This window comes from Panulirus ornatus, chromosome 16, assembly GCF_036320965.1.
Source record: "Panulirus ornatus isolate Po-2019 chromosome 16, ASM3632096v1, whole genome shotgun sequence".
In the NCBI taxonomy this organism is placed as follows: Eukaryota; Metazoa; Arthropoda; class Malacostraca; order Decapoda; family Palinuridae; genus Panulirus; species Panulirus ornatus.
In genome coordinates this window covers 5,980,332-6,006,835 of record NC_092239.1, presented here as the reverse complement: position 1 = coordinate 6,006,835, position 26,504 = coordinate 5,980,332, and the positions used below count along the sequence as shown (strand labels likewise).

General features: G+C 50.0%; 1 long non-coding RNA gene across 2 annotated transcripts in view; it reads right to left on the bottom strand.

Annotated features, from left to right (window-relative positions):
* LOC139753948 (uncharacterized) overlaps nt 1-26,504 on the bottom strand; it is a 150,730-nt gene that overhangs the window by 1,719 nt on the left and 122,507 nt on the right. Inside the window, exon 3 of one of the 2 annotated variants that reach the window (XR_011713789.1) lies at nt 5,878-5,950. The exons of the other annotated variant lie outside the window; for it this stretch is intronic. This is a non-coding gene — a long non-coding RNA (uncharacterized lncRNA). Of the gene's footprint in view, nt 1-5,877; nt 5,951-26,504 lie in introns of those variants that run through there. 2 annotated transcript variants of the gene reach the window in all.

Genomic DNA, 26,504 nt, shown 5'->3' with positions numbered 1-26,504 from the left:
GCTTCAGCACACCACCACCACCACCACCACCACTACGAGGAGCACCCACCCCACTCCATCACCGGCAATGTCGACCTCCACCTCCTCCTCACCACCAACACCACCACCACAAGCAGGTGAGTGGGGGAGAAGAGAGTGGGGGAGGAGACAGCAGAAGCAGCAGTAGCAGGAGCAGTGATGGAGTGTTACGGTCAGTGGATAATAAATTCTCCTGGGGTTAAAGAGGCACCAACATTACTGGTACTGGCCGCCCCTCCTACTGGCCATACCAACGCGCACGCGCTCACACACACACACACACACACACACACACACACACACATATATATATATATATATATATATATATATATATATATATATATATATATATATATATATATATATATATATATATATATATATATCACTTAAGGTAATACGTATAGGCTAGCGTCGCTGACTATGATTCACACACGGGCCCGCCCGGGTTCCAATCCTGGGTGCGGAAATCGGCCCACAGCCCATCCCAAGTGTTCATCCTCCCCCTGGGGGCTCGTCGATAAGCGTGTGTGTGTGTATGTGTGTGTGTACACGGATAAGAGTCCAGATATGGTACACATACACAAGGTTAAGAGACGGGGTAACACGGGCGTAAATCTCCCTCTCTCTCCCCTTAACACACACACACACGCACACACACACACACACACACACACACACTACAGGTAATCCCGACCCAGCGGCCTTCCTACACGCGTGGCGCCTGCTCCCTGGTGAGGGAAAATCGTCCACATTTACATATAAAGTGTCCACCATCTCCTCATGTGATGTGAAGTCCCAGGGGTCCCGGGCCACATACGGACCCCACTGTCACTCATGTGTGCTAATAATGTTCAAACCTGACTGTATGCTCACTCCTGACCCCCATCTATGTGCCAGCCACTCATATTTTTTATCTTTTTTTTTCATACATATTTGCCATTTCCCGCGTTAGCGAGGGAGCGTTATGAACAGAGGACTGAACCTAAGAGAGAAAAAATCCTCACTTGGCCCCCTTCTCTGTTCCCTTTTTTGGGAAAAGTAAAAACTGAAGGGGAGGATTTCCAGCCCACCGCTCCCTCCCCTTTTAGTCGCCTTCTACGGCACGCAGGGAATACGTGGGAAGTATTCTTTCTCCCCTATCCCCAAGGATATATATATATATATATATATATATATATATATATATATATATATATATATATATATATATATATATATATATACTGAACTCGCCGAATCACGTAAATTCTTAATACGGGATCGTCCGCGTCACACACTGTTCTGTAAATCATCAGAGTGTGTGTGTGTGTGTGTGTGTGTGATGTACCCTGAACCTCAATTTGAACCCCTGTACATCTGGATATCTGCTGTGGTATATTTCCACACTTCCACCACCACCACTACTACTACTACTACTGCTATTATAGTTATAATAATAGTAATAATAATTCTATTTCATCTGGCTAGGGTTCGATCCCTCACACAGGACGTAAAAAAAAGGGGACAGATCGTCTTAGATCTCGTCTGGCATCTTTAAAGGTTCGTGATTTTAATCTGCCTTCGACATGTCGCCTCCAAGCAAAATGCAGGTCGACAGTGTGAAGCCAAGTGCATAGCCCTGGCGTCCCACCGCTTGTCGGATCCATCTCAAGTTCGCCACCGGCTTGATTCGATTTTATTCCGCACATCAGATCGCCTCGAGTGAGCCCCGAGTGCGTCAGTGAATTCAAACGATCTCGAGTGTCTATTGATGGTATAGATTGACCTGAGTGTGAATCTGGATTGCGGGTCAAGAGCCCTCGCCTCCCGCGCGCCGTGGACGCTGTCTCGCCACGATTGCCTCACACGCACGTCGGTGGGAGGAGGGATGGTGTGTGTGGCCTGCTTCCTCAACTGGTTCATCTGATGTTTTGGAGAAACATGGAGGTAGCCTGATTAGCTACGCAGCCTTTTATCAACATCTAATGAGATGTTTTACTGGCTAGGCAGTGTGTGTGTGTGTGTGTGTGCGTTGGTCTGTCAGTCGTGTGGTGTGTGAGGCCATTGGTCACAGCGTTATATGATGTGGAGATGGCTGATACGTTGTCTACGGTGGGCCCCTTTGAAGAATTACTGAGGACTGTTGATTGGAGGAAGATATATAAGGGTGCACCTGCCGTGGTGAAGGCCGGAGTCGTCTTATGCTTCGTTCGTCCCTTGGCTTGTGATGTTACCTAGGCCAAGTAATGGTCAAGCGTTTGGCGGACACCCAAGCTGGCTATGAATATTTACAACGCCCAACCTCCCTGACTCTTGAAAAGCTGTGCTACAGACGAACGCCAGAGACCGGGGGAAAAAAAGAGATGACGTTTCGCGAGAGCCTACGGTCCAAAAGTGAAGGTTTTCAGAAAAAAAAGGAAAAAAGATTGACAGTTTCAATGGAAAAAGAATCCTGGGAATTGAACAAGGAGAGAGTTGAGAGGGGAGGTTCGAGTGTACAGGGTGCGTTACATGGTGTATAGGTGTGTGACGGTAGAGGAAGGTTGAGTGCGTGGCTGAGTGTGTGGATTTTATATCCCCCCCCCCATCACTGGATCAGTGAAATGGGGGGGGGGGGAGAAGGGAAAACTGCTAAATGGTCAACTTTAATGGATTGAAACGCTGATCAATGGTCATGGGAAATAAGGGATTAATTTCCTCAGATCAATAGAACGGCTCACATTGATCACATCGCTGAGTAATGTTTGATGGTTCTTTTAACCCCTTGAGCACGACGACTTAACCCCCTTGAGCACAACGACTTAACCCCTTGAGTGCGACGACTTAACCCCTTGAGTACGACGACTTAACCCCCTTGAGCGCGACGATCTAACCCCCTTGAGCACGACAACTTCGACCATTAACTACAACCACTTAACCATTGGCCTGAGGGGGATTAACCCTTGCATATGATGAATGCAGCCACCGCGCTCCAGGGCTATGACATTATACTCGAGGGATTAAGTCTTAAAGCTCAACAGGAGCAACAACAGAAACAGGCAGCAACAGCAGCAGGAGGAGGAGCAGGAGGAGGAGGCGGTGGAGTAGGAGGTCTGTGCAGGAGGTCACTGCACAGCTCATGTGAAGGTCGTGACGACGTCTGACCCACAGCATTTTTTTCCACCCTCCTCTCCCTCCTCACTATCAAAACAAACTCCCTTCCCCCAGCTTCCAAGCACTTACAGAGAAGGAGCGGTTCTTGGCAATAAACTTTGGGCAGCGGCAGAATTATATTATCAGCATGTAACTACGGCAAAACACAAGAGAGAGAGAGAGCGAGGGGAGGAGGAGGAGAGGAGCTGCAACGCGCAGTGAAGTCGGGGCCCGCGTGAAACACAGCCTTCGAAATCGAAGCGGTGTGGTGGTGGTTGTTGTCGTCCCCCCCCCCCCCTCCTCTCTCTCTCTCTCTCTCTCTCTCTCTCTCTCTCTCTCTCTCTCTCTCTCTCTCCTTCAGCCACGTCCCCGTCCCCGTCCCCCTGCCCCGCGGCGCGCGCCCCTCTGCGACACCAACACACAAATGCAGTCGTTCTGTGGACGCGCACCAACAAAAACATTCTAATGACTGGGAAATATGCTAGAGCCATCAGTACCGACCAGTTACTTACAGATCCGGGATGCCTGGACAACGGCAGCTCCCTCACTGACTTACTGGCACCTCATCCGTCTATCTATCTATCTATCTATCTATCTATCTAGCCATTAATGTATGTATGTATGTATGTATGTATGTATGTATGTATGTATGTATGTATCTATCTATCTATCTATCCATCTGTCTATCTATCTTTCTATCTATCTATCTATCCATCTATCTATCTATCCATCTGTCTATCTATCTATCTATCCATCTATCTACCTATCTATCTATCTATCTATCCATCTATCTATATCCATCTATCTACCTATCTATCTATCTATCTATACATATATCTATCTATCTATCCATCTATATATCTATCTATCTATCTATCTATACATATATCTATCTATCTATCTATCTATCTATCTATCTATACATATATCTATCTATCCATCTATATATCTATCTATCTATCTATCTAAGCTGTACGGGTGTTGTCAATACTTTTTTTTTCGACCAAGTATGGAGTCCTGGCCACATTATGTGGGGTAGGTTCGTCCACCTTCTTATTAGCCAGGGTGGAATATATAAAGCATTGTGGCTCATCAACTCTCCAGCTATCACTTCTCTTCACAACCGTTCCCCCCCACCATCTGTCCGCTACAGTGTATCATTCTGGCCACTGCTCTCGTGAGCTTGTGTCTTGCCTGTGTCCTCACCACCAAGGCTTTTGCACCCATGGCGCGCGTCTGACTGTTGCTTCCCATGGTTTTTTTGTGTGTGTGTGGAGATTCGCCAGACGAGGATTGGCCGTTATGACACCTATGTCTTTCACTGAACGGGGGGAAGGTGTGGTGGCATTCCTTTTTCTCTTAGTGTCTTTCCCTCTTCCTGTAACCTATTTATAAAGTGTCTAGGGCTTTCACTAGGGTCCTTAGCTGGTGTGAGAATTATGCCCTTCCAACCTAACCTTTAGCCAACCTAGCCCCTATCTAACAGAGCCGTCAGCCATCCGAACCAAAACCTAGCCTTACCTTAAACTAGATCCCAGCCAAGGAAATGAGAGAGAGAGAGAGAGAGAGAGAGAGAGAGAGAGAGAGAGAGAGAGAGTTAAGTTACATAGATATATATAGACAGATCACATAGACCTAAGGTCCAAACGAGAGAGAGAGAGAGAGAGAGAGAGAGAGAGAGAGAGAGAGAGAGAGAGAGAGAGAGAGAGTTAAGTTACTTAGATAGATACACAGACCACAAAGACCTATGGTCCAAGCGAGAGAGAGAGAGAGAGAGAGAGAGAGAGAGAGAGAGAGAGAGAGAGAGAGAGAGAGAGAGAGAGTGCTTGTCAGTCTGGTGAAGGGGTGGGGGAGGGAGGGAGGATGGGGGTGGCTGCCTGGGGCTGGGGTAACCAGCCAGCTGGGGGGGAGGGAGGAATTGCTTCCCACAACTGTTGGTGGAGCGAGACGTCGTCGCTCCTGCATGACATTCACAGTCCAGCAATGTTATTCACGTGTTTATCTACTTCTGTGTACGTCCTGCGTTCACTGTTAACATGAAATGTTAACGTTGTTAACTTTTTAACCTTGGGGGATAACTTCATCAGCTATGACTACACTTGGCCATGTCTTGGTTAACTTTAACCTGGGGATAACTTCATTAGCTATGAGTAAACTGGGACATGTCTTTGTTAACTTTAGCCAGGTCTTGCTCTTCCCTCTGTTACGTTTATCGAAGAGCTGTTAACTTTAAGAGATGTTAACTTTAATCAGATCTAAATTCATCGTTGATAACTTCAAGAGCTGTTAACTTTAACTAAGTGTTGTTAACTTTAACTTAGAGTTGTTAACTTTCACTAAGAGCTGTTAACTTTAACAGTTGTTAACTTTAACTACGTGTTGTTAACTTTGACTTAGAGCTGTTAACTTTAACAGTTGTTAACTTTAATTAAGAGTTGTTAACTTTGACTTAAGAGTTGTTAACTTTAACTAGACCCAGACTCACCTTCGTTAAATTTAACCGAACCTGAATATAACTCAGTCAACTTTAACTGCATAGATTTGAACACATCTTTGTAACATTTAACAACAGGTGCAATGAATTATTACCGACGTTAACATTAGCAGATTTAACCTTCTAAGTTATTAAAGAAGACATGTTTATGGTTTAGTTACCTAGCTTAGTGAGCCAAATGTTAAATACATGTTAGATACAAGTCCAGACGATGACAGTTAGCAGCTAAAAACAAGAACGAGACGTACCTCAAAAGTTAGCTGTGAAGCTAACAACGGCAGCAGCTACAGGAACCCAAAACACTCCACAGCTAAAAGTTTGCTGCAAAGATAAAACATGGCCAGACTCAAGGATATATATATATATATATATATATATATATATATGAAAGATATATATATATATATATATATATATATATATATATATATATATATATATATATATAAATATATATATATATATATATATATATATATATATATATATATATATATATATATATATATATATATATATATATATATATATATATATATCCTTAAGCTAAACTTTAGCGGTGAAGCTAACGCTGCCAGCTACTTACAACGATCCAATATCGAGTCAGTTAGCTGTGAAGCGAGAGAGAGAGAGAGAGAGAGAGAGAGAGAGAGAGAGAGAGAGAGAGAGAGAGAGAGAGAGAGAGAGAGAGAGAGAGAGAGAGAGAGAGAGAGAGTTAGAATATCACAGCGAACAAGAAAAGGGACCCGCCAACACACACACACCCTCCCTCCCTCTCCTCCTCCTTGCTCAGCAGTATAAGCAGGATACGAGTCAGCGCTCGGCTGGCTGGCTCACAGGCTCCCTCCCTCCCTTCCCTTCCCTTCCCTCCAGAGGAGGAGGAGGAGGAGGAGGGAACTATCCTCCCTCCCTCCCTTCGCCTGCTACCATTACCTTGATGATATTTGAGTTCTGCAAGCCCAAACTGGGGTCGGGGGACCTGCTTAGCCATGCTGCTGCTCACGAGGCAGGAGCAGCACAGGGTATGATGATGTATGAGGTGATGAGGATGGCTAGATAATGTGAGGGATGCAGGCTAGATAATGTGAGGGGGTGCGGGCTAGATAGTGTGAGGGGGTGCAGGCTAGATAATGTGAGGGGTGCAGGCTAGATAGTGTGAGGGGGTGCAGGGTAGATAGTGTGAGGGGTGCAAGCTGGATAGTGAGGGGTGCAGGCTGGATAGTGAGGGGTGCAGGCTGGATAGTGAGGGGTGCAGGCTAGATAGTGAGGGGTGCAGGATGCCGGGAGAGCTGAGTGACGGCAGAATAGCGAATGTGACGGCTGGGTAAAGAGAGAGAAAGTAGCGGCAGCGTAATGAAGGGTGCCGGCAGGACAATGACGGGCGCTGCCCCTCAAAAAAAAAAAGGGGGGGGGGGGTTGTGTGCCGGTACAATAGTGAAGGTTGCGCCGGTAGAATAGTGAGGAGTGCCGACGACGGAAGAGTGAAGAGTGCTGGTGGTGGAATAGTGAGGGAGTTAGTTGCCTGCAGTGCACCGGATGGACCGAGGAAAGGAGAGAGAGAGAGAGAGAGAGAGAGAGAGAGAGAGAGAGAGAGAGAGAGAGAGGAGTGTGAGGGGGGGGTCTCTCTGTCTTGTTGTGCTGCCGGCCAGGATGAAGTTTAATGTCAGCGCACGGGTTCCCGCAGCTTCTAAACAGCGAACGTTCCACCCGGCCAACGCACGTTCCTGATGACACACACCACACACACATACACACTTGCTTCCGTTCGCGGCGACCCCCGCAGACGTCATGGGAGATAAGAAGGCGCTTCCTGTGTCGCTGTGATAAGGGGGGCGCCGCGCCCCTCCTCCTCCTCCTCCCAAGACCATGACACTACATGTGTCTTTGGTGGATTAATCTATCATTGATCACATGAAAGGGATCGTCTGCGCTAGATGATGAGATCGTCTGAATAATCGCGATTATCTTGGGATTCGAAATGGCAGGACATTTATCCTCGCGTCCTTCCGACAGACGTCGCAACTCCCACAGCGGACGACGGTGACGTGCTTCGCGCACACGCGCGTGCGTCGTGTACGTACGTCCCCGGCACCCGTGTTGTAAATAAGGCAATACCAACTGGCGATAGGGTCGAGATTGTTATGGTGATGACAGCCTTTTTTCTTTTTTTTTTTTTACACCACTGGCGTCACGCTACCCCTGGCCAAGGGAGGTGCTGCACCCCTGTGGGGCTCCTATACACCCTTGTGGGGCTCCTATACACCCTTGTGGGGCTCCTATACACCCTTGTGGGGCTTCTCCACCCTTGTGGGGCTCCTCCACACCCTTGTGGGGCTCCTATACACCCTTGTGGGACTCCTATACACCCTTGTGGGGATCCTATAGACCCTTGTGGGGCTCCTCTACCCTTGTGGGGCTTCTCCACCCTTTTGGGGCTCCTATACACCTTTGTGGGGCTTCTCCACCCTTGTTGGGCTCCTATACACCTTTGTGGGGCTCCTCCACCCTTGTGGGGCTCCTATACACCCTTGCAGGGCTTCTATACACCCTTGTGGGGCTCCTCCACCCTTGTGGGGCTACTCCACCCCTGTGGGGCTCCTATACACCCTTGTGGGGCTCCTCCACTCATGTGGGCTCCTATAGATCATGCCTTCTATCGATTGCTTCATCGCTGTTCTGTCTTCGTCTGTTCTTCATCTGGAGAGGCCTCGTTAACAGTATAACGATCGTTTGGCCTCGTTAACGGCATAACGATCGTTTGGCCTCGTTACCAGTATAACGGTCGTTTGGTCGTTACGATATTCTCATTCGAGTTGGGTGATTAAAGGAGCATGAGATCAGGGTTGTTAATTAACATAGTTTACGAAGACGTGTCTGAAGGCAGATGGTTCCTCTCTCTCTCTCTCTCTCCTCTCTCTCTCTCTCTCTCTCTCTCTCTCTCTCTCTCTCTCTCTCTCACTTCGTCTGTGACTTCCGAGAAAAGCGTTGCTAAGGGCCTCTCGGTATTCGCTAGGAGAGGAGGGGGTGAGGCGAGGCGCTGGGAGAGGTGAAGAGAGAGGGTGGGGGCGCTGGGAGAGGTGAAGAGAGAGGGTGGGGGCGCTGGGAGAGGTGAAGAGAGAGGGTGGGAGCGCTGGGAGAGGTGAAGAGAGGGGGTGTGGGGCGCTGGGAGAGAAGAGAGGTGTGGGGCGCTGGGAGAGAAGAGAGTTGTGGGGCGCTGGGAGAGGTAGCGAGACGGATGGGGCGCAGGGAGAGGAAGATGGAGGAGTGGTGAGTTGGGAGAGGAGGAGAGAGAGAGAGGGGGGTTAGGCAGGTGGGAGAGGAGAGAGAGGGGTTGGGCGGTGGGAGAGGAGAGAGAGAGAGAGAGAGAGAGAGAGAGAGAGAGAGAGAGAGAGAGAGAGAGGGAGAGAGAGAGAGAGAGAGAGAGAGAGAGAGAGAGAGAGAGAGAGAGAGAGAGAGAGAGAGAGAGAGAGAGAGAGAGAGAAGAATGTGAGAGTGGAAGCTGCCTAAAGGTGAGAGAATATTCAGTATGACATACCTCCCTTCCCTCCTCTCCCCTCCAGACTCCACACCAACCTACCCTCCACTCCCCTCCAGGCTCTACACCTACGTTCCCTCCAGTACTCTCCAGTACTCCTTCCCCTCTAGGCGCTCCAGACTAATCTACCCTCCATTCTCCACACCCACCAACCCTCCACTACCCTTCAGACTCCACACGAACCTACCCTCCACTACCCTCCAGGCTCCACATCAACCTACCCTCCACTACCCTCAAGACTCCACACCAACCTACCCTCCACTTCCCTCCAGGCTCCACATCAACCTACCCTCCACTACCCTTAAGACTCCACATCAACCTACCCTCCACTACCCTCCAGGCTCCACATCAACCTACCCTCCACTACCCTCAAGACTCCACGTCAACCTACCCTCCACTTCCCTCCAGGCCCTACAACCACCTTCTCTCCACAAGGGCAAGAGGCATATATCTATCAAAGAACACTTTCCTGTACAATCGCAATGTTCTTGCAAAAAAAAAAAAAAAATGTATGAACAGTTATTTGTACAATGAACACTTGTGTTCCCCTCAGCATACACAACCAGGTGAGGATATTCCCTCAAAGACCCAGTTCTCTGTTCTTAACGCTACCTCGCTAACGCGGGAAATGGCGAATAGTTTGAAAGAAAGAAAGAAATATATATATATATATATATATATATATATATATATATATATATATATATATATATATATATATATATATATATATATATATCCCTGGGGATAGGGGAGAAAGAATACTTCCCACGTATTCCCTGCGTGTCGTAGAAGGCGACTAAAAGGGGAGGGAGCAGGGGGAGCTGGAAATCCTCCCCTATATATATATATATATATATATATATATATATATATATATATATATATATATATATATATATATATATATATATATATACCCCATCAGTTAATATATTTACCATTAAATCATCAAATCTATACCTTTAATCTGAACTATAGCTCTGAACCATCAATTCATGCCCATTAAAACCATCACACAGAATAATGAACCATTTGTACTTCAACAATATTGTGTGTAATGGACAATAAACGGTAAACAGAGAGCCATGTTGTTTGTGCCCTTAACGATGGATTTCACAACAAGACCAACAGTGCTCGGTACAGTGAACAAATGCCAGCGTGTATCGATACTAATTCAAATACAATACTGTAATCATTTGCTAAAAGGGATGAGACGTACCCACACACACACACACACACACACTAACACACATGCACAACACACACACACACACAAACACGCATGCACAAACGCCTTGAAAAAAAAAAACAGATGATAACATTTTGCTTTAGAAAATAAAGAGATCTATTTGTACACAGATTGTCTCAGTCCGCGCAGGCAGGTTAAGATCTGTGTGCAGTGAACAACTCAAGTTTTCCACTTGCAGAACTGCGAACAACATGAGAAATGGCGATGGTGTGTGTGTGTGTGTGTGTGTGTGTGTGTGTGTGTGTGTGTGTGTGTGTCTGTGTGTGTGTGTCACACTCGACGAGGAATGATGACAGTGAGTGCGTTCCTCACCGGCGGCGACATCCCACGCCAGACACACCTATTCCATTCCCAGTGCTTCTCCTCCTCGACTCACACCCTCCTCACCTCCAGCAGGTGTCAGGGGGATTCCCCGCCCTCCCGCCTCGGTGGTTCTCGGGCCACAGGTGAACCAAGTGTGTGGCGCTGACGGATGGTGCATGGGAGTCTGGCCTCTGGAAACCACCATCGCCACCACACCACAATCATCACAGCAACAACCCCTCTCACCCACTACCACAACTACCACCATCACCACCACCACCACCACCACAAGCGTCACGAGAGAACATTAAAAAATCAATAAAACTTTGATGGTGACACAACCCCAACATTCCTATCAACATCAAAGTGAGGGGGAGGCTGGTTGGGGTGAGGGAATGCTTGCAGGGGCGAGGGGGAGTCTAACAGCGGTGAGGGAGGTCTGGATGAGGTGAGGGGGAACACATGGGTGATGGGGGGGGATGATGGGGTTAGTGGAGGGTGAGGTAAGGACGAGTAGGGATGGGTTTAGAAGCAGTAGGGACTGACTTCCAGGAGACACTACTGAACAGGGTAGGAGGCTGTCTCCTCCTCCTGCAGTCATGCCCACACCATCTGCCCCTGGCGCTGCTGGAGGACGCATGCCCTATGCCCATTTGGATGACCCCACCTTCGGCAGATGGCCCATCCCCGATAGGGAGCTACTACGCATGAATTTCCAGAACTATAAAAACAAGAAACGAAAAACCTATCCAATAGGAACATTATGGGATACCAAGTACAAGGGACGTAATGTGTGTAATGTGTTCCTCGATACCTGGGAGGCGGGGATATACCTGGGAGGGAAGGTGGGAGGCCCTGGCTGCTCCCAGGTGGCCGTCTGGTCGGGCGGCAGCTGGTGCTACAGGTGAGTATCGACCTTAGATCGTGTTGAGGGACAGCTCCCTCTGGACCTTCCCGCCCGGAATCTGGTCCCCTGCTCGTCCGCCACACGAGAGACGACGGCCATAAATATTTTGGAGTTCCTTGCTAGCGACACCATCAGGAGGATCACCAGACCTTCCTTCCCTCCACCATGTTCCGTGCCTCTCCCCTCCCTTACTTCGCTCCCTCTCCCTCTCTTACATCTCTCCCTCTCCCTCTCTTACATCGGTCCCTCTCCTTCCTTTACACCGATACCTCTCCCTTACAGGCGGTCCTCTTCCTGTACGGAGCAACCTGCCCTGATGCTCTTTACCCCACTCTCTTCTTTCATGACGCCCAACAGTTGGCTTCCGCCACGACCCACCGCCTGCGGCAGGGGAGGGAGGATGAAGCTGTCGAGTAAAGAGGGTCGTCCAGCCTTAGGTGACCTCGATCTCGTCAGGGATGAGGACTCCATAAAAAAAAAAGAAAGAAAAAAAAAACATCGACGTCTCTCCTGCCAGTTACCGGGACGAAGCGAGGCATCCTCAGGTCGGCAGGCCAAGGTGGAGGACAGCCTAAGGGTGTCCATTAGGGCCAGAGGGCCCATCCTGGCCACTTCAGGTCGGCAGGCCAGGGTAGGGGCACAGTCCTAGGATGGCCACCAAGGACAGGGCCATCATAAGTATCCTACAAGATAGAGGGAAAGAGTGAGGACCATGAACGGCGTCCTCTAAGTGAGCAGGACGGAGTGAAGACCACTCCTTAGAGTTATAGAGTCCGCAGGAGGCACTGCACTGCCGTAGGAGGGCAGTAGGTAACAGGACACCGCCCCAGGAGGCAGCAGGAGGGAAGGCGTCCTGCAGGAGGGCAGCAGGAGACAAGGCGTCCCCCAGGAAGGCAGTAGGAGACAAGGCGTCCCCCAGGAGGGCAGCAGGAGACAAGGCGTCCCCCAGGAGGGCAGCAGGAGACAAGGCGTCCCACAGGAGGGCAGCAGGAGACAAGGCGTCCCCCAGGAAGGCAGCAGGAGACAAGGCGTCCCCCAGGAGGGCAGCAGGAGACAAGGCGTCCCCCAGGAAGGCAGCAGGAGACAAGTCGTCCCACAGGAGGGCAGCAGGAGACAATGCGTCCCCCAGGAAGGCAGCAGGAGACACGGCGTCCCCCAGGAAGGCAGCAGGAGACAAGGCGTCCCCCAGGAGGGCAGCAGGAGACACGGCGTCCCCCAGGAAGGCAGCAGGAGGCAGGGCGTCCCCCAAGAAGGCAGCAGGAGACAAGGCGTCCCCCAGGAAGGCAGCAGGAGACAAGGCGTCCCCCAGGAGGGCAGCAGGAGACAAGACGTCCCCCAGGAGGGCAGCAGGAGACAAGGCGTCCCCCAGGAGGGCAGCAGGAGACAAGGCGTCCCCCAGGAAGGCAGCAGGAGACAAGGCGTCCCCCAGGAGGGTAGCAGGAGACAAGGCGTCCCCCAGGAAGGCAGCAGGAGGCAGGGAGCCCCGGCCTGCGCGGCCTGCCGTACCTGACGCCGGGGACGCAAGCAAAAGAACAGCTCAACTTGAACATTAGAGAGTGGGTGCTGCCCCCCCGCCGCCGCTCCCCGCTGTGCTGGCCTTCCCTCGCCGCACCTCACCTCCCCTCACTGCCAGCTCTCAACTCCCCTCACTGTCAGCTCTCATCTCCCCCTCACTGCCCAGCCTCATTTCCCCTCACTGCCAGGCCTCAACTCCCCTAACCGCCAGGTCTCATCTCCCCCTCACTGCCGGGCCTCATCTCCCTTCACTGCCAGGCCTCACCTCCCTCAATGCCGGGCCTCACTTCCCCCCACTGCCAGGCCTCAACTCCCCTCTCTACCAGGTCTCAATTCCCCTCACTGCCAGGTGTCTCAACTCCTCTCATTGCCGGGCCTCACTTCCCCCCATTGCCAGGCCACAACTCCCCTCACTGCCAGGTCTCACCTCCCCTCACTGCCAGACCTCGCCTCCCCTCACCGCCTGTGGGAGAGAGGCTGGGCTAACATGGCGGGCTCTCCCTCCCTGGGCTTGTAATATTCACAATGGCGCTTGAGTACAGCCCCCACACTCCCTAGTGACCTGTGCTGGTGCCCCTGGCTGTGACCTGCGCTGGTATCCCCAGCAGTGACCTGTGCTGGTGCCTCCAACAGTGACCTGTGCTGGTGCCTGCAACAGTGACCTGTGATGGTGCCTCCAGCAGTGACCTGTGATGGTGCCTCCAGCAGTGACCTGTGATGGTGCCTCCAGCAGTGACCTGTGATGGTGCCTCCAGCAGTGACCTGTGATGGTGCCTCCAGCAGTAACCTGAGCTGGTGCCTCTAGCAGTGACCTGAGATAATGTCTCTGGCAGTGACCCGTGCTGGTGAGCTGTGCTGGTGTGTCTAGTAAAGACCCATGTTGTCGGGACCACCTGTTCGAGTCAGTCACCACGTCGCGACACAGTTTTAAAGCACCCACGCTCCTGGCACTTGCCCGCAAGAAACAGCCTTCCTTGTATTCGAAAAGCTTCATATCTTGGTTTGAACAACACCCGTCTCACACGGGGGGGTACAAAAAAGAAAGCACATGAATCACTTATTGTTCTTCTTAGACTTGAACAGCATGAGCGAATATAGGTTCGTTTGTGTACCGAATAAGACCACATCTGTACTTGAAGCATCAGATGCGAATTCATTGTCAGACTTGAACAGCGTCATGAGTCCCGGTTCGTTCGTATGTCGAACCAGAACACTTCTATACCGAAGCATTTGAAGCCTCATTCATCGGCAGGTTCGAACAGCGTGAGGGAGTCCCAGTTCGTCTGTCTATCGAACCTGACCACATCAGAAGCCCTGAACAGCATAAATGAATCGCGATTCATTCGTCTACCGAACCAGAATCAATATGTATCCTGAGGCAACAGAACCCTAATTTATCGTTAGATCCGAGCGGGAACGAATCCCGGTTCATTTACCATCCGAGACAGAGACCATATACATCGACGTGCAAGAAATGATATGAATCAACTTTTTTTTTTTCATTTTCTCTCTTTAGCGGAAATCCGAACGGCATACAGCGCCTCAGCGTCTCTGAGAGGGCCGGCCTGATGCACTACCACAACACCAGCCACAACCACCACCACCACACCAGCACCACCACCACACCACCAGCACCACCACCAGCCACCACCACCACACCATCAGCCACCACCACCACCCACCACACCACCACCACCACCACCACACCAGCCACCACCACCAGCCACAACCACTACTACCCACCACTACCACACCAGCCACCACCACCACACCAGCCACCACCACCACCATCACACCAGCCACCACCACCACCACCACACCAGCCACCACCACCACCACACCAGCCACAACCACCACCACACCAGCCACAACCACCACACCACCACCACACCACCACCACACCAGCCACAACCACCACACCGCCAGCCACAACCACCACCACACCAACCACCACCACCACCACCACCACACCAGCCACCACCACCACCACCAGGAGAGACATATGACTGTGTGAGAGTTATCAGCAAAGGTCCAAAAGGTCGAAGGTGGCGGAGGTCCGGGGAACCAGCGCCCCTCCCTACCTACCTACCTCATCGTCACCAAGTTATGGAAGAATAAATTGTGTCAACTTGGACTTTATTTCAGGAGAAGGGGGGAAAAAAAGAGAAGTTATCCTCGCTCTCGGCCAGAAAGATTAACGAGATACAGGGGATTTCCTCTCTCTCTCTCTCGTGGACATCTTTGCCTCACTCGACACTACCTAAACATAAGCGTCTTTTTGAGAAAACACAACATCACAGAGGAGGAAAGACGCCCAAGTATTATAATTACACGACCTTTACGCAGGCTTCCACAGCCTTCTCATAACTTCAGACTCTTTTCTTCATGGCTATTCAAACATAAGCTTCTTCACACTTCGGTTCGATGACAGTGGATGTCTATCAGATATGGCGAGTGGGAAACCAGGGGATTGGGTACGAACCATGGGCGAAAAACGCCACAGGGGGCCTCCCATCACCCAAAGTTCTCTCCAGAGAATCTCGTATCGTAGAGCTATACCCTCCGTCATGTAATATCCATTTCGTAACCCTTCTGTACCACTCGATGTCCCGGGTAGTCAATCATACACCTTGTATATGATGTATCCTTACCCTTTCCTTTGTATTACCGGCAGCGCGAGTGTCCTCTGTGTAAACTCCATGTCTTGTGTGTGATGTAGTTTTACTTTTCGTCTGTACTGTTACTGATCTGAAGCTGTTCTTCCCTCATTTCCTCCTACGAAATGAGGACGCTATGGGTCCCTGAGCCCGCTCGGGCGCCCCGACCCATCATCACCCTCCTACGTCCCATGTACTGGGCTGACCCTCCACCTAGCCTATGTACCCTTCAAACAATCTACCAACTAACGCCTCTCTCTCTCTCTCTCTCTCTCTCTCTCTCTCTCTCTCTCTCTCTCTCTCTCTCCCTCTGACTACTCATGCAAAATAAAGTCGTTCTGGCTCTTTTACAACCATGCATGACCCTGACTGTTGGCAGTGATGGCCTCGTTAGATTACCGGCTGTTTTAATAATCCACACGCTCCTGTCTGGCAGCTTAGCTGACACACACACACACACACACACACACACACACACACACACACACACACACACACGGACAGACGATAAGAAAGGTTGAAGCAATTTTCCCGTGTGTTTCACACGATAACAAGAGAGTTTACACTCTCATATTCCTCCCCTGCTAAGAAACGGAGGAACGCTTGGGTACGAGATAATACTCTGGGGACGACCAGGGAACACTAGGAACACAAGCAGTAGCAGCAGCGGTAGCAGCAGTAGCGGCAGCAGCGGTAGCGACGACGCACGCTGGCGGAGGAGGAGTGAGGGAGGGAGGTGAGTGAGGGAGGGAGGTAAAGGCTTTAAGAAGAGCTCCTCTTCACCCGGGCTGGGGAACCACACCTTCCAGACGGCGGCGACTCGGGCCCGAGAGAGAGAGAGAGAGAGAGAGAGAGAGAGAGAGAGAGAGAGAGAGAGAGAGAGAGAGAGAGAGAGAGATGGCTCGCTCTCACAAGAACCATTCGCCACCTATGGTTATCTTCCCAACCCCTTTTTATTTCAATCTTTTTCTTCATCTTTTTTTCTACCACCTTGGTACTGTGTCTCGCTACTTCCAATTTAAGGGGCGTCGGGGCGTCGCTCTACCGCCCATTGTCAAGGTAGAACCTGGTAATTAACTCTTGATATCGCACCAATATTGACTGTCGTGCTAATTACCCATTTGGCTGATAATGACTGGAATGGCGAGACGGCCCTGTCTATGATGCCGACACTGTCTCGCGCACGTCACTTTTCTCATACAGGGTAGGTACTCTCACACAGGTCACACTGTCTCACACAAGTGACAAGTCTTAGACAGGTCACTCTCTTCTGTAGGTCACTTTCTCCACAGGTCACTGTCTCCTACAGGTCTTCCGTAGGTCACTACCTCCACAGGTCACTGTCACCTCTAAAGAGATAACCGGCATCTAATTAGCTTTAAAAAGTTTTCCTTATAATAAATCGCATTTTTACGGCCACAGTATCTTGCTTGTGTGTGTGTGTGTGTGTGTGTGTGTGTGTGTGTGTGTGTGTCTGTGTGTGTGTGTCTGTGTGTGTGTGTCTGTGTGTGTGTGTGTGTGTAAGTTCCGATTAGTCAAAAGTGTTTTCAGCCACGTACATATATATATATATATATATATATATATATATATATATATATATATATATATATATATATACGTAGGATGGCCTCGTTTGCACACATTCACTCCTTGGCTTTCACGTGTGACGTGTACCAAGCCTCACACATTACCGAATGGTTTGTCTTGACTGCTTCACCCTGCCAGCACATCACCCACTATACACTACATCACCATTCCAGTTCATCCTATCCCGTGCATGCCTCTCATCCTCCTGAATGTCCAGGCCCCGATGTCCCACAGCTTCCCTCACACCACACTTCTATCATCTCTCTCTCTCTCTCTCTCGCTCTCTCTCTCTCTCTCTCTCTCTCTCTCTCTCTCTCTCTCTCTAGCTATCTATCTATCCATCTATCTATCTATCTATCTATCTCTTTCACTGTCCCTCATTATAAGACCGATACTCCAAACACTAAATATTGTCCTCAGGCATTTCAGCTCAAAAATCCACTTTTCTGAGTGTGTATATATATATATATATATATATATATATATATATATATATATATATATATATATATATATATATATATATACCATGTACCGAGCAGCCAAAAACGCATAAAACTTCAGCGGGTGCAACTCATCCTAGCCTCGGCCTGCACACACACTCGCTGGCAATAACCAACCACGTTTTACAAAAACGAAATAACACACAGACTTTATTGGACACCCTGCAACAGACAGATGAGCTCCGGGGACGGTCTAGTGGATAGACGGGGACGAGTGCTGGACAGCTGAACAGACGGTGCACGGATAGACGGACGGACGTAGGACCGACGGTCGAATGTTGTGTCAAAAAGGATGGGTGGAAAAGGAAGCGAATGAGCCATGGCTTCGTCTGCGTCGATCCCGAAAGGGATCTACACTCACTTGCTGCCTCCAGGCGACCAGCTAGGTGAACTACGCTTGTAAACACCTTCCAACCCCTTTTCCCAATACGTTAATCCCTTATTCCGTCTTATCCCATCGATTAATCTTTTGTCTCGACGTATACTCACGATTTCCTAGGCATCTATCCTGACCTGCTCATCTATCCAGACCCCCCTGCCCATCTTTCTAGACCCCCTGCCTATCCTTCCAGACCACCTGCTCCTCTTCCTAGACCCTTGTACACCTTTCCAGACTCCCTATCCATCTTTCCAGACCTCCTACCCACCTTTCCAGACCCCTACCCATCCTTCCAGACCCCCTATTTATCTTACCAAACTCCAGTTCATCCCTATACTTACGTAATACATATAAACAAACATTCATACATCAACAGCCTACTACCATACATACATCCATGCCAAACCTTCACACCAGAGCGTGTATACATGTATGCAGGCAACGTAAAGTCAACGACATGGTGTCATAAACGTCATCCATCCATACTCTAAAGCGTAACATAAAACCATTTTCTCATGCCATAAAAGAGACTCACGTATGACGTCTGAATCACGAGAAAATGAGATGATATTCCCACGTGTGGCCAGGATGTCCTGAGCTCTGGCGATGAGCGTGTGTATTTTCAGTGCCAGTGAACCTCCTAAGAAGGTGTGAGGTATGTAGAAATCGTCCCCCTCTCCTATGACTTACACCTCTAGCCACGGTCTACAAGATGGTGAGGATATCTTGTGGCGCTCTCATACTGGAGATGGCTTGTGTGTGTGTGTGTGTCCATTACCTATCTGTACTGTACGGGGGAGGGTGTTCTACATACGGGCAACGCCAGCTCTTGAATTCTTTCGACTATACAACTTCTTTAAACCTCTGGTTACTCCGTACATTTACGTAAGGTTTCGTTACTGAGCTTATTTCACGTATCTCTTCCTCTGATATTAATCAAACTACTTCACATCTTCTCTAACGAGCTCCTTCTTTAGTTTCTTGCTCTTTACTCCTTGTTCTTCCTTTATTCAATGCACCGGTCACTGTCGACCTTCTCAACCATCAACACACGTTCTTCAAACAAGCCTCCAGTCTTACAGGTAAGTTCATTCGCGAGCCAATCCCTGCGTCCCGCCTCTGGTAATCCAAGGCCCAATTAGGAGAGGATCCTCCGACATACTCCCTTGGTCCCCCCAACCTTCCGCTCAGATGATCTCAGGGTTTGCGCAGGAGACCCTCTTCCTCATGACCGCCAGAGGAAACCCCCAACCCCACTCCCACTTCTCTTATACCAGCTTCTTGTGTGGGACGGCATCAAAGGACGTCTGAGCGGTCCAAGACTACGTAATCCATCTCTCTAACAGATGGAAAAATGGAGGAAAAAAAAAAACCGATGTGTTACGCATGACTTTTTCCCTCAAGCCAATGTTGCCTCTCTCAATATGAGGGGTCTCTCTCTCTCTCTCTCTCTCTCTCTCTCTCTCTCTCTCTCTCTCTCTCTCTCTCTCTCTCTCTCTCTTCTAGCGGTCACCATTTCGCTCGCTGATCATCTCCTCCCTGACCTTTTAAAAGGTCACGCTCTTCGAAGATACAGGTATATAAAAAAAAGTGCGCAACTTCCACATCTCCTCTCTTAAAAAACAGGCACGATATTTGCACTCTTCCAAACCACCCAACCCGCCCTTGGAACGAAACTTCTATCCGACACGATTTTCTAACACTGCAAGCGGCTTTTCAGTGGTTTCTCCATACTCCGTGTGTATATATGGTGAGGCTTCAGCTTTCCATAGCCTGCTTTTGGATATATATATATATATATATATATATATATATATATATATATATATATATATATATATATATATATATATATATATATATATATATATGTAGTCCCTCGCCACTTGAGAGAGAGAGAGAGAGAGAGAGAGAGAGAGAGAGAGAGAGAGAGAGAGTGTGTGTGTGTGTGTATGTGTGTGTGTGTGTGTGTGTTTCAACACAAGCAACACACTAACCCCGCTGCACTCGGCCTTCTGTGCCAACCTCATTCTACAAGACTTTCTTTATACGTACAAAATAACTGAACCACAAGAGTTGTTCTGTTGCTGTTCTATAAATAAGATCTTTTGGTTACAGCTCAGATAAAGAACAGTGAACCCAGCTACAGGTTCGACCAATGCCGCTTCTTCAGAGCCCAGTGTGACACAGAGAACAGTGAACCCAGCTAAAGGTTCGACCAATGCCTCTTCTTCAGAGCCCAGTGTGACATAGAGAACAGTGAACCCAGCTAAAGGTTCGACCAATGCCTCTTCTTCAGAGCCCAGTGTGACACAGAGAACAGTGAACCCAGCTAAAGGTTCGACCAATGCCGCTTCTTCAGAGCCCAGTGTGACATAGAGATCCTTACGTCCTTAGGAGGAGGGGTCCAATGACACCACGGGACTAGGGCACAGAACCATGTGTCTGTACCCCTACGTCTGTATTGTCCCGACGGCCAAAACAATACACCATTGTCGGTGGCAGCTGCTCTTGGTATAGACGTGTGGGAGTGCAGCTGTGATGGTGCAGCTGTGGTGGTGGTGCTGCTAGTGTGTGGGGATGCAGCTGTGGTAGTGCAGCTGTGATGATGGTACTGCTGTGGGGGGGTGCAGCTGTGGTGGTGGTGGTGCTGCTAGTGTGTGGGGGTGCAGCTGTGGTAGTGCAGCTGTGATGATGGTACTGCTGTGGGGGATGCAGCTGTGGTGGTGGTGCTGCTGCTAGTGTGTGGGGATGCAGCTGTGGTAGTGCAGCTGTGATGATGGTACTGCTGTAGGGGGTGCAGCTGTGGTGGTACAACCATGTAGGGGTGGATGCAGCTGTGGTGGTGCTGCTGGTGTGTGGGGATGCAGCTGTGGTGATGCTCAGCGCTGGTGTGTGGGGATGCAGCTCTGGTGATGCTGCTAGTGTGTGGGGATGCAGCTGTGGTGGTGCTGCTGGTGTGTGGGGATGCAGCTGTGGTGGTGCTGCTGCTGGTGAGTGTGTGTGGGGGAGGGGTGCAGCTGTGGTGACAGAACTACTGTAGTGGGTGTGCAGCTGTGCTGGTACTACCGTAGCGGGGGGTTACTGTAGGGGGTGCAGCTTTAGGAGGTTTCGGCTGCTGAATCTGTGCCGCTGTGAGTGAAGCCACCTTGACTTGGTGCAGCTGAGCGTGATACAGTGTGGCTAGCAGACAGAGAGAGAGAGAGAGAGAGAGAGAGAGAGAGAGAGAGAGAGAGAGAGAGAGAGAGAGAGAGAGAGGATATCTCCCCTCATCCCTCACCTCTCTCTCTCCTTCGTTAACACTGAAGAAAGTTGGCCAAGTCTTTTTAATGTCTAGCCTTATACCTGACCAGGCGGTAGTCTGACAGCGGTATACCCAGATAAAAGTAAACCACCACAATACACCTGAAGAAGGTAAACCACCACAGTACACGAAAGAAGAAAAACCACCACATTGCACCTCAGGAAAGTAAACCACCACACTGCACCTCGGGAAGGAAGGTAAACCACCACACTGCACCTCGGGAAGGAAGGTAAACCACCACACTGCACCTCGGGAAGGAAGGTAAATCACCACACTGCACCTCGGGAAGGAAGGTAAACCACCACACTGCACCTCGGGAAGGAAGGTAAACCACCACACTGCACCTCGGGAAGGAAGGTAAACCACCACACTGCACCTCGGGAAGGAAGGTAAACCACCACACTGCACCTCGGAAAGGAAGGTAAACCACCACACTGCACCTCGGGAAGGAAGGTAAACCACCACACTGCACCTCGGAAAGGAAGGTAAACCACCACACTGCACCTCGGGAAGGAAGGTAAACCACCACACTGCACCTCGGGAAGGAAGGTAAACCACCACACTGCACCTCGGGAAGGAAGGTAAACCACCACACTGCACCTCGGGAAGGAAGGTAAACCACCACACTGCACCTCGGAAAGGAAGGTAAACCACAACACTGCACCTCGGGAAGGAAGGTAAACCACCTCGATGCACCTCAGGTAAGAGTGTGAACGAAAGATGATTTAAACATGATCTTGGAGCGGCAGGAGGAGGCCAGACGAGGGAACCACCTGACGGAGGAGGAGCTGGCTGGAAGGCTGGCGGATCCACGGGGGGTACATTGAAAGGGGGGGGGCGCCCCCTGTGGTGGCAGACTGGGAGAACAGCCTCTCTCTCTCTCTCTCTCTCTCTCTCTCTCTCTCTCTCTCTCTCTCTCTCTCTCTCTCTCTCTACCCCTTGAGCCACGATCCGACGCCATTGGACGTCGGGATGTATCTGACGACGAAGCATGTGGCCTGCGCTACACTCAGTAGCAGGGGAAGGAGGGTAAAGGCCTTGGAAGTGAGAAGTTCTTTGACGACGCTGGCGCCTGTAAACATAGCCTCGCCCGAAGAGTTTGACTTTTCACTCGAGGCTGAACCACAAGCAAAGGAGAGTCCGGTAACACCCGGAGGATGCATAGGCAGAGCATATACTTCCTCTAAAAGTTTTAGATTCCATAACAAACATCGTATCCTGGAACTGGAAAACACGTGACGAGAATAAACCTTTGTCAAATAGAGAGAAATTACCTTCCAAACTTACAGAATTATAAATTTGTTTATAGAAGCCGAGTGTGTGTGTGTGTGTGTGTGTGTGTGTGTGTGTGTGTGTGTGTGTGTGTGTGTGTGTGTGTGTTGTGCGTGTGTGTGTGTTGTGTGTGTGTGTGTGTGTGTGTGTGTGTGTGTGTGTGTGTGTGTGTGTGTGTGTGTGTTGTGCACATGTGATTTTCTGCTCCCGAGCACATTGTTGATTTGTGAAACGGGCGGGAGTCAGCCGCCTTGGAACGGCACCATCAGCTTTACGGGCTCAAACACCAGAGGTCATGTGAGAGAGAGAGAGAGAGAGAGAGAGAGAGAGAGAGAGAGAGAGAGGAATGGGTATTCATAAGGACAGAAAATCATATGGCCTGTAACCAGTTGACGGGCCTCTGTAATAACCAGCTGACGGGCCTCTGTAACCAGCTGACAGGCCTCTGTAATAACCAGCTGACGGGCCTCTGTAATAACCAGCTGACATTCATGGGGGGGGGGGGGGGTGAATGTCAACACGAAGCGTGACGTCAGCTGTGAGCAATGGGGCTTTACCCATTAAGCTTTAAACTGGCTGAGGTAATATCGACCCCCCCCCCCCCCCCCCCCGCCACAATCACACACACACACACACACACACACACACACACACACAGCCACCCACCCGCGCATATCCCACGGCTACGCTGGCTACATCTCCTTCCAACAGTCTATCGCACCACATCAACCCTGGCGGGGTTTTCGCAAACTCTTCTCCCTCCTTGGGATAACATGGTATACTCCTCTCCCTCCTTGGTATAACATGGTATACTCCTCTCCCTCCTTGGTATAACATGATATACTCCTCTCCCTCCCTGGTATAACATGGTATACTCTTCTCCCTCCTTGGTATTACATGGTATACTCCTCTCCCTCCCTGGTATAACATGGTATACTCCTCTCCCTCCTTGGTATAACATGGTATACTTCATGGTAAACTATTCCCATTATACTCTCTCCTTGGTATAACATGATATATTTCGTGGTAAAGAAGTCTTATAATATTATACCTTATACATGGCATACTTCCCCTCCGTTTGTGACCCGAGACGTCTTTCCCTCCACCTGGTTCCCCTTCCTCTGTGACCCGAAGACATCTTTCTCTCCACCAGGTTCCCCTCCGTCTGTGACCAGAAGACATCTTCCCCTCCACCTGGTTCCCTTCCGTCTGTGACCCGAAGACATCTTTCCCTCCACCTGGTTCCCCTCCGTCTGTGACCCGAAGACATCTTTCCCTCCACCTGGTTCCCTTCCGTCTGTGACCCGAAGACATCTTTCCCTCCACATGGTTCCCCTCCGTCTGTGACCCGAAGACATCTTTCCCTCCACCAGGTTCCTCTCCGTTTGTGACCCGAGACATATTTCCCTCCACCTGGTTCCCCTCCGTCTGTGACCCATCGCCAACTGGACATGATGCAATCTTGAGGCCACACAGACTTCACTCATGTCTGTGCTCTGGGATGATGGGAGAGAGAGAGAGAGAGAGAGAGAGAGAGAGAGAGAGAGAGAGAGAGAGAGAGAGAGAGAGAGAGAGAGAGAGAGAGAGAGGCGGGGGGGAGAGGAGAGGGGAAAGGACACAACACCCCTCACAGACACAAACACACAGAGAGGAAAGGACACAACATCCCCTCCAGACACAAACACAGAGGGCAAAGGACACAACACCCCCCACAGACACACACACACACACCCACACACACCTACACACACAGACACACACACACACACACACACACACACACATACACACACACACACACACACACACACACACACATACATCTCCCAAGGGGCCAACTGTTGCTGGAGACGCCAGAGGCGGTTGTGCCATGTTGGAGAAGGTCTCCTTCCTCCACACTTGACCAAGTGGGAGGGCAAGAAAACCTCGCCAGGAGTGGAGTCTGAGGAGACACAACATCCCCTCCAGACACAAACACAGAGGGCAAAGGACACAACACCCCCCACAGACACACACACACACACCCACACACACCTACACACACAGACACACACAGACACACACACACACACACACACACACACACACACACACACACACACACACACACACATACATCTCCCAAGGGGCCAACTGTTGCTGGAGACGCCAGAGGCGGTTGTGCCATGTTGGAGAAGGTCTCCTTCCTCCACACTTGACCAAGTGGGAGGGCAAGAAAACCTCGCCAGGAGTGGAGTCTGAGGAGTGTGTGGAGGAGGGTTCTGGGCTGTCCTCTCTTTTTTTTTAATGTGGTCCTTGGTTCCTGATGGTGGCGAGGCGGGCGCTGGAACAGGTGGCTGACGGGTGTCAGCCGGCCCGGTGTGGGGGGTGAGGGAGGGTCGTCAGGAAACACGACCAGAGAGAGAGAGAGAGAGAGAGAGAGAGAGAGAGAGAGAGAGAGGATACATTAGCTATGCACGACCTCGTCTCTCTCTCTCTCTCTCTCTCTCTCTCTCTCTCTCTCTCTCTCTCTCTCTCTCTCTCTCTCTCTCAACGTACACAAGGAGTTAACAAATGTACATTTAACTCTTAAACATCTGTGCGTCACGCCCTTACACACCTGCACACAGGCCATCCTATTCGTCATCTTAAAACACGACGGTACGCCACTTGAGCACGACGGTACGGCCCTTGAGCACGACGGTACGACCCTTGAGCACGACGGTACGCCACTTGAGCACGACGGTACGCCACTTGAGAACAACGGTGCGACCCTTGAGCACGACGGTACGACCATTGAGCACGACGGTACGACCCTTGAACACGACGGTACGACCCCTTGGGCATGATGGCGTGGCCTTTGTGACCTGACCTTCCAGACCACCACACAAGGGTCGTACCGTCTCGCACTTATGGATAAATGAAACCAAAAGTCTTCATTATCATTTCTTCTAATTTCGTATTCTACCTACAATAAGCCAGTCACATTGAACGAAAGACGAGGAAGAAACAAGGTTATGAAAAAGGAATTGTGTGTCTGTGTCTAACTAGACAAAGAAATGCTTTGATAATGAAATAACAAATCTAGGTCAAGGACGAGGTCGGGGTCTTTCAAGACGACCTATGACCTATCGCCGAGGTCACACAGACTAACCTTAAGGTAAGATCAGAGGTCAGGTTGCTGAAACCAACTGACCCCTGACCTCCCCCCTAATACGATGAGGTCAGAGGTCAAATCACAGACCCCCAGGGAGATGAGGTCAGAGGTCACGTCACAGAGACCGTACTGAAGTGAGGTCAGAGGTCAGGTCACGAGAACCCCCCCCACTCAGATAAGGTCAGGGATCAAGACATGTTATGAACGAGATTGTTGAACGGTCCTTCTTTAAGGGGAAAATTATGACTAGTGGAGCTTAACACTTTCAGTGGGTGCAAGTGGGTGGATCGTACATTAGTGGGTGCAGGTGGGTGGGTCGTACATTAGTGAGTGCAGGTGGGTGGATCATACATTAGTGGGTGCAAGTGGGTGGATCATACAAAAGTGGGCGTAGGTGAGCTGACCATACAGTAGTGGGTGCAGGTGGGTGGACCATACATCAGTGGGTGCAGGTGGAAGGGAGGTATAGTAAGCCAACACACACACGAACTATACATGGTTTAAACAATCTAATCTTTATAT